Source organism: Oryx dammah, unplaced genomic scaffold (assembly GCF_014754425.2).
Source record: "Oryx dammah isolate SB20612 unplaced genomic scaffold, SCBI_Odam_1.1 HiC_scaffold_23, whole genome shotgun sequence".
NCBI classification, from domain to species: Eukaryota; Metazoa; Chordata; class Mammalia; order Artiodactyla; family Bovidae; genus Oryx; species Oryx dammah.
The window spans coordinates 584670-594088 of NW_024070207.1; the positions used below are offsets into that span (position 1 = coordinate 584670).

Here is a 9419-nt window from a genome sequence, read left to right on the forward strand (position 1 = left end):
GAATTTGGCAATAAGGAGTTCATGATCTGAGCCACAGTCAGCTCCCGGTCTTGTTTTTGCTGACTGTATACAGCTTCTCCATCTTTGGCTGCAAAGAATATAATCAATCTGATTTTGGTTTTGACCATCTGGTGATGTCCATTTGTGGAGTCTTCTCTTGTGTTGTTGGAAGAGAGTGTTTATTATGACCAGTGTGTTCTCTTGACTAAACTCTATTAGCCTTTGACCTGCTTCATACTCTAAGGCCAAATTTGCCTGTTACTCCTAGTGTTTCTTGACTTCCTGCTTTTGCATTCCAGTCCCCTATAAAGAAAAGGACATCTTTTTTGGGTGTTAGTTCTAAAAGGTCTTGTAGGTCATCATAGAACCGTTCATCTTCAGCTTCTTCAGCATTACTAGTTGAGGCATAGACTTGGATTACTGTGATATTGAATGGTTTGCCTTGGAAACGAACATAGATCATTTTGTCATTTTTTTTTCATTTTGTCATTTTTGAGATTGCATCCAAATACTGCATTTCAGACTCTTTTGTTGACCATGATAGCTACTCCATTTCTTCTGAGGGATTCCTGCCCACAGTAGTAGATATAATGGTCATCTGAGTTAAATTCACCCATTCCAGCCCATTTAAGTTCGCTGATTCCTAGAATGTCGACGTTCACTCTTGCCATCTCTTATTTGACCACTTCCAATTTGCCTTGATTCATGGACCTGACATTCCAGGTTCCTATGCAATATTGCTCTTTACAGCATCAGACCTTGATTCTATCACCAGTCACATCCACAGCTGGGTATTGTTTTTGCTTTGGCTCCATCCCTCCATTGTTTCTGGAGTTATTCCTCCACTGATTTCCAGTAGCATATTGGGCACCTACCAACCCCAGGAGTTCCCCTTTCAGTATCCTATCATTTTGCCTTTTCATACTGTTCATGGGGTTCTCAAGACAAGAATACTGAAGTGGTTTGCCATTCCCTTCTCCAGTGGACCACATTCTGTCATACCTCTCCATCATGACCCTCCCATCTTGGGTGGCCCCACATGGCATGGCTTAGTTTCATTGAGTTAGACAAGGCTGTGGTCCATGTGATCAGAATGATTAGTTTTCTATGATTATGGTTTCAGTGTGTCTGCCCTCTGATGCCCCCTGGCAACACCTACCATCTTAGTTGTGTTTCTCTTACCTTGTATGAGGAGTATCTCCTCACAGCCGCTCCTCCTGACCTTGAAGATGGAGTAGCTTCTGTAATGCACACTAAAGGTTGAGAAACTCAAAGTAGGTGTTCAAAAATCCATTGACAAATGAATGCTAAGTAGTTTTTTAAATCACTTTTTACAACAGCATTTTTGAGATACAAATCACATACTGTAAAAATCCATTTATTTAATGTGTACAATTCAATGATTTTTAATGGATTCACAAAGTTTGCAACCACCATCACAAAAGATTTTAGAGCATTTTTATCTTTCCAAAAGGAAACCCAGAATAAATTAGTTGTCAATCACCAAATCCCTGTAAGCCAGGGCAACCACTAATGGACTTTCTATCTCTATAAGATATACTTCTTTTGGAGATTTTATATACATGTAACCAAATAATAAGTGGTCTTTTTAAAAAAAAATTTACCTGTGTCTTTTATTTATTTATTTTTATTTATTTTTTATTTATTTATACTTTTTAAATATTGTATTTGTTTTGCCATACATCAACATGAATCTGTCACAGGTGTATGCAGGATACAGGATGCTTGGGGCTGGTGTACTGGAATAAGTGGTCTTTTGTGTCTAACTTCTTTCCCTTAGCATAATGTCTTCATGGTTCATCCATATCTTGGCCTGTATCTAGTACTTCTTCCTTTTTATGGCTGAATAATATTCCATTGTATATATGTGTGCATGTGTGCTAAGTCACTTCAGTTGTGTCTGACTCTGTGTGACCCTATGGACTGTAGTCCTCCAGGGCCCTCTGTCTGGGGTATTCTCTAAGCAAGAATACTGGAGTGCGTGTGCCAATGCAAGAGGTGCAGGTTCGATCACTGGGTTGGTAAGATCCCTTGGAGAAGGAAATGGCAACCCATTCCATTATTCTTGCCTGGAAAATTCCATGAACAGAGGAACCTGCTTGGCTACAGTCCCTGGGGTTGCAAAGAGTTGGACGTGACTTAGAAACTAAACAAAAACAACTAATCCTATAGTAGGTGTAAAGTGGTAACTTATAGCAGTGTTAATTTGCACTTACCTGATGACTAATAGCATTCATCATCTTTTCATGTACTTTTTGTTCTTTTGTGCATAATCTCTGAAAAAATTTCTATTCTTATTTATCCTTTTTAATGTACTTTTAAGAGTTCTTTATGCATGCATTATCGACATAGTCTATCATCAGATACACTAATTGCAAATTTTTCCCCGATTCTCTGGTTTGTCTTTTCACTTTTATTGTGGCATAATTTAAAGCATAAAAGTTTTAAACTTTGATTAATTCCAATATTATTTATTTTTCTACTGATGTTTGTGCTGCTAGCTTAACCCAAAGTGATGAAAATTTCATCCTATATTTTTTTATCAGAGTTTAAAGTCTTAGCTCGTAAATTTAGGTCTATGATCCATTTTGATTTAATTTTTCATACAATGTGAGAAAGGATTCCAAAATGTTATTTTTTTTGGTATGTAGGTATCCATTCTTTCTAGCAACATCTGTTGAGAAGACCCTTTTCCCCATTGTGCTTTGTATGTGCTATGTGCTAAGTCACTTCAGTCATATCTGACTCTTTATGACCCTATGGACCTCCAGATTCCTCTGTCCATGAGAAAGAATATTGGAATGGGTTTCCATTTCCTATCCCAAGAGATCTTCCCAAACCAGGGATCGAACCCACGTCTCTTGTGTCTCCTGCATTGGCAGGTAGATTCTTTACCACTAGTGTCACCTGGGAAGCCCGTCCTAGTATAACCCTGTACAAAAGAAACTGATTGAAAATGTGAAGGTTTATTTATGGACTCAATTATGCTCCATTGACCTATATGTCTCTTATTTTTAGTACTTCTCTTTCTTGCTTTGTAGTACATTTTGAAATTGAGATGTATGAGTTCTCCAATGTTATTTTATTTCTTTCTCAATATTGTTTGAATAAGTTCTATGTATTTCCCTATACATTTTAAGATCAACTTGTCAAGTTCTTCAAAATAATGCAGTTGGAATTATGATAGAGATTATGTTGAATCTATAGATCCATTTGAAAAGTTTTGTCACGTTAACGATAATGAGTGTTCTGTTCCATAAATATGTAATATATTTCTATTTATTTAATATTTCTTGATTTATTTCAACAGTATTTTGAATCTTCACTGTACAAATAGTTTGCATTTTGGGGGGCTAAATTTATTAAAATTTTATCTTTTAGATACTATTGTAAGTGGAATTATTTTAATTTCATTTTTGATAGGAATTGCTACCATAAAGTAATTGTTAGGATTTTCTTTATACAAGACCATGTCATTCTCATATAGAAGTAGCTGTACCCTCTTCCTTTCCAATCTAGATGTCATCTATTACTTTTTCTTGTCTAATTGTTCTAGCTAGAATCTCTAGTAAATGTTGGATTGAAGTGGGAGGCCAGATACCCTGGATCTTATTAAAGAAGTATTTAGTCTTTCACCTGGAGTAGGAAATGGCAACCCACTCCAGAATTCTTGCCTGGAGAATCCTGTGGACAGAGGAGCCTGGTAGGCTGCTGTCCATGGGGTTGCACAGAATCAGACATGACTGAAGTGACTTAGCATGCATGCATGCATTGGAGAAGGAAATGGCAACCCACTCCAGTATTCTTGTTTGGAGAATCCCAGGGACAGAAGAGCCTGGTGGGCTGCAGTCTATGGTGTTGCACAAGGTCGGACACGACTGAAGCGACTTAGCAGCAGCAGCAGTCTTTGACCATTCAGTATGATGCTAGCTGCGGTTATTTTACAGATTCCTTTGTTAGGTTATGGGAGTTTCCTTACAGTTTTTGTTTATCTTTTCATCACCAAAAGTGTGTTGGCTTCACGGAGATTTTAGTTAAAATAACTATTTGACTTTAGATTACTGGTTAAAGTATATGTCCAGTGCTCAATTCAGTAGAGGAGCAGCAAAACCAAACAAAAGGAAAAAAAAAAATACTTGTGGGCAAAATGTTTAATCCATATACATCTCAGCACATAGTGTTGTAAGCTAGAGGTGAAAAACACAGATCTGAGCAGTGGATGAATTCCAAAGAAAATCAGTTGTTTAGAAAATGACTGAGATTGTTCTTAAGGCGATACAGGTTTCTTTCTGTGTTTTAAATGAATGAATCTTCTCTTTACATGTTTGGAAGTATAGCACTCACTAGACATGTCTATTCAAAAAATATTTAAGACAGTTGTCCATATAATTATGGTCATTGACTTCTTGTGCAAGATAATTCTCCATAAAATATCCAATTGATTAACAGATTTATATTTGAATTACCCAGAAAATTGTCTCAGTATCTTGAAATTGTTTATAGTTTTTAAAAATGTATCTTTATAAGAAATTATTTCAATCTTAATCTTCTATGACAAGATTGTAATTGAAGGACTATTTTACCCAAATAATGCCAGGAAAGGCATTAACCTTTCTTTCTGGGGATCCCAAAACATTAACCAATGCAGGGTATTGACTTTGAGATTGCATTTCTTTCTGATGATACATCCTAATATTCTAGGACTTACTGCAGGTAGATCTGTACTGACCTGACTGTTAAAGTCTTGCTCAACCATGAAATAACTCTTACTGTGTGATTTTTCAGAATAAAGAAGATGAAAAGAGTTTTTAATTTTGTTTGTTTAGTTGTTTTTGTTGATTTATGTATTTCGTTTTGGCTGCACTGAATCTTTGTTGCTATGCATGGGCTTTCTCTAGTTGCAGCAAGTGGGGCTACTCTCTAGTTTTGTGTGAAAGCGTCTCATCACCTGGCTTTTCTTGTTGTGGAGCACATGGCTCTAGGGAGCCCAGCTTCAGTAGTTGAGGGGCATGAGTTTAGAGGCCCCACAGTATATGAGCTCTTCCAGCTGCAGGGATCAAACTTATGTCCACTGCATTGGCCAGCAAATTCCTACCACTGGACTACCAGGGAAGTCCTCCTTTGTTTGAGGCAATTGATTCTCTAAGCTTCTTCTAGATATAATAGAAGTTATAATGACATAATCTGACAAGTCAAAGAGTGTCGTTTAGCTCTTTCTTGAAGACAAACAGCTGAAATTGATTAGGTCACACATTGATGATGACTTCAATATTAACCAGGAAAGTAGACATGTAGAAAAAAGAGTACAAAGGGGCCTTGCTTTTCTACTTAATTTGCACAAGTAATTTTCCTGAAAAATCTGATTTTCAAATCTGACTTCCAAATATATTTGTAATTCTGTAGTATATACCATAGTACAAATATAATGTTGCACATGTGAAACTTATATAATCAACATTGCCTCAATTAAAAAAAATAATTTAAAACATGTAATAAGGAAAAATCAAGAACACAATTGTTCACCTAAGCAAGAAACTTTGATAAATGAGAATAAAGATAAGAGCAAATCCATTAAGGAAAAAAATAAGGAAATAGTCCACAGAATCTTGGATGGAAATTGGGACAAAGGAGAAGCTACTTTTATTTCTAGTGTCGAAGGTGATCCTAAAAACAAGAGACTATATAAAAGAGTGATTAAAATTAGTAGTACAAAGAGATAATAAACATATAATATCCAGTTGTAAGTAAGCAAAGGTGGATAACAGAGCAAAAGGTAAAGATATTATTGGTTGACTTGGAAGAGAATATGATTTTTCTAGAGTCTTTCTTGGATTTGAATTCACATTATTGGAATGGAGACTACCAACGATGTTTCCATTGCTTAAAAACAATGTTCTTTAATCATTCAAGGAAAAGAAAGGTAGATATTGTAAATATGCAGCTTCCCTGCAAAACTACTACAGCCTAGTATTGTTATTGTTTAGTTGCTAACTCATGTCCAACTCTTTTGCAACCCCATAACTAGCCCATCAGGTTCCTCTGTCCATGGGATTTTTCAGACAAGGATACTGGAGTGGGTGGCCATTTCCTTCTCCAGGGGATCATCTCGACCCAGGGATTGAACCTGGGTCTCCCACATTGTGGCCAGATTCTTTACCACTGAGCCATCCTGGAAGCTCATACAGCCTAGCATACAGTTCAATATACTGGTTGTGAGGGTGGGGAGGGGGTGGAAATCTGATTTTGCAAGAAAGTCATGAAGAATAAGCCATGCTTTTGGGTGATTAATTCAATGATTCTAATGGGTCTATAAGATTCAGATGTTAGTTAGATAACCAACAACCTACTGTATAGCACACAGCAGTATATTTGATATCATGTACTAACCTATAATAAGGACTTCCCTGGTGGCTCAGACAGTAAAGTGTCTGTCTACAATGCGGGAGACCTGGGTTTGATCCCTGGGTCTGGAATATCCTCTGGAGAAGGAAATGGCAACCCACTCCAGTACTATTGCCTGGAAAATCCCATGGATGGAGGAGCCTGGTAGGCTACAGTCCATGGGGTCGCAAAGATTCGGACACGACTGAGCAACTTCACTTCACTTCTTCAATAACCTATAATGGAAAAGAACTGAAAAAGATTAGGTTTGCGTATGTATTATATGTGTGTGTGTGTGTGTGTGTGTGTGTGTGTGTGTGTATGCTCAAACAAAAAGGATTCAAATTTTAGGCAATTTAACTAAAAATTTCAAACTTTTTGAAGCAGATATGAATTATGCATAACTGAAGAAGATATTCTCCCTGAAAAATACACACATGTACACAAAAATATGCATGTATTTATGTTCCTTTGTGATAAGTTAAAATCCCTCAAATAAGAACTTTTCAATTTACAACTCCATGAAGGCAAATTATTTAGACTGGTTTCCTTTTTTAGTTAAAACATTGTAATTTTTCTATGTAACAGTTAAAGTAACTGTCTTAAAATGATAGAAAAAGAGGTGGCAGATTTCTCTGGTGCTCCAGTGATTAGGACTCCATGCTTCCAAGGCAGGGAGCATGAGTTCAATCTCTCGTGGGGGAAGTTCCATATGCTGGTGTGGCAAAAAAGAAAAAAAGTGGCAGAATAAAACTGTATCTAAACTGATTTTTTATGTACTCCTTTTCACTGTGACCCACCACTACACTATAAGTTCACTGGAAGAAGCAGGATGAACGAGCTCAGCCAACACATGGTTCATCATTGGAATGTTACATTGGTTACCCAAATTCAGCATGTACATAGGAGCTGACTTTTCAGATTGGGTCTAGACAAAAATGAAGAGAGTTAGAGATTTTGACTTGATTCTTATTATTCATTGTAATGGATTTCACTAGAGCTTTAAAATCCTCACTGAAAATGTGACAGGAATTTAATGGATTAGTCAAATCACAGGCTTGTAGATATTTTCAGGCAATGTGCTGAATTGCTTGAAAAGTAAAGCTTCCTTTATCTTCCAAGTTTAACTTCTTTCAATTCCTACAACACCTGCCAACACATGTAGTCATTCAATGTGCAATATAGCAGGGAATATTGTTTCAAGAATTAGATTCAGATTCAACATGTGGAATATTTGTCAGTTTTGAAAGTTAACCTTTATATCTTTGCTTATAAAACCATATGCAGTTTTATAACTCAAGCTGTCTACTACTTTTACATGATAGTAGAAGAAGAGAAAAATTATATACACGAAGATATTACAATATTCCTGCTTCAGTTAATAGCTTCTGCCATATTTTTTAATGCTCTCTAGGGCATATACCACAGACCTTGGAATAGTTTTCCATACTTTTTTGAAGAGTGGGGGAATGGGGATTCACAACCCTCACTGTAACTATCAGTTGTTTTAAACTGTAAACTAAGTGACTTCAGTGATTCTTAATTCAAGCTTAGTTTGAGACATGGGTGCCTTGTGTTTTCCTTTGGAGTACTTCTGGTACAAATAATGCACCTAGCTATTAAAGTCAGAGAAGGAACTGGCAACCCACTCCAGTGTTCTTGCCTAGAGAATCCTGTGGGCAGAGGAACCTGGTGGGCTCTCGTCTATGGGGTCGCACAGAGATGGACACGACTGAAGTGACTTAGCAGCAGCAACAGCTATTAAAGTGCAGAGGTTAAAACAGTAGCACATTCTGATTTTATTACCAAAGTTTCTTTGGGGCTAGAATCCAGAATTGAAATGATCTAAAACCCTCTCACTTTGAACGTGGTCTATTTTCTAATAGACAGTAAAACTTACAAGTCAGTTGAATGATAGGGCCATTTAAATTTGTAATCATGTAGCCAAATAAATTTTTATACTTTGGGCTTGTCCATTTAAGTTTTAGAAAAATCTTGATGTGTTTAAAGCATAATGTAATAGTCATTTTTTGAGTTGAATTCCTGAATTTCAATGTGGCATTCAAAGAAAACAGAACAGTTTTTTTTATTTTTTTTTAAAGAACTGAGCCAGTTTTTTGCAATACATGGTCTTATATGATACATAAGGGTTGTATGGACTTTCCAGGTACCTAAGCCTGTAAAGAATCTGCCTCCAAAGCAGGAGACCACAGTTCAATTCCTGGGTGGGAAAGTTCCCTTAAAGATAGGATAGGTTACCCACTCCAGTATTCTTGGGCTTCCCTGGTGGCTTAGCTGATAAAGAGTCCACCCGCAATGCAGGAGGCCTGGGTTTGAACCTGGGGTTGGGAAGATCCCCTGGAGGAGGACACGGCAACCCACTCCAGTATTCTTGTCTGTCGAATCCCCAGGGACAGAGGAGCCAGGCAGGTTAGAGTCCATGGCGTTTCAAAGAGTAAGGTATGACTGAACGACTAAAAACAGCACAAGGGTTGTATATAATTACAATCTCTTGAAGAATTTTTATTTATGTGTGCACATACATGTATAATTTTCAAAATGTTCTATATTTAGTGGTATTACTGAATATTTGTTTTGTTTTTGGCATACTCTAACACTTCTCACCAGCCACCACCACCACTTACTTTTTACCCATTGAGTCTTCATTTCTTACAAGGACAGATTATAAATCATTGATAAATGAATTATGAGGATAATTGATTGATTGATTTTCCCATTATTTTAAAGACAAAAATTCACAATTTTTTGAAATTTATTTTGTGAAAAGTATGAATCCTAAGTAGAATGAAAGCACCTAAAATTCTTACAAAAATCCTGAAGGTTGCAGTGACTCTTAAAATAATGAAAACTGAAGAAAAATGTCTGGAATTTATAGTGTTGTAGCCACACGTTCCAGGAAAGAAACTCACTCAGAAGGACAATGCAGATAGTGGAGTGCAGTTTATTACACTGGTGGGCCCAAGGCAGAGTCTCCTCTTAGCCAAAGACCCCGACCA

At 36.8% G+C, this 9419-nt stretch overlaps 1 protein-coding gene across 1 annotated transcript in view; it reads left to right on the forward strand.

Annotated features, from left to right (window-relative positions):
• Nucleotides 1–9419, forward strand: part of LOC120882494 (protocadherin-11 X-linked) — a 355093-nt gene that overhangs the window by 243874 nt on the left and 101800 nt on the right. The gene's annotated exons all lie outside the window — the stretch shown is intronic.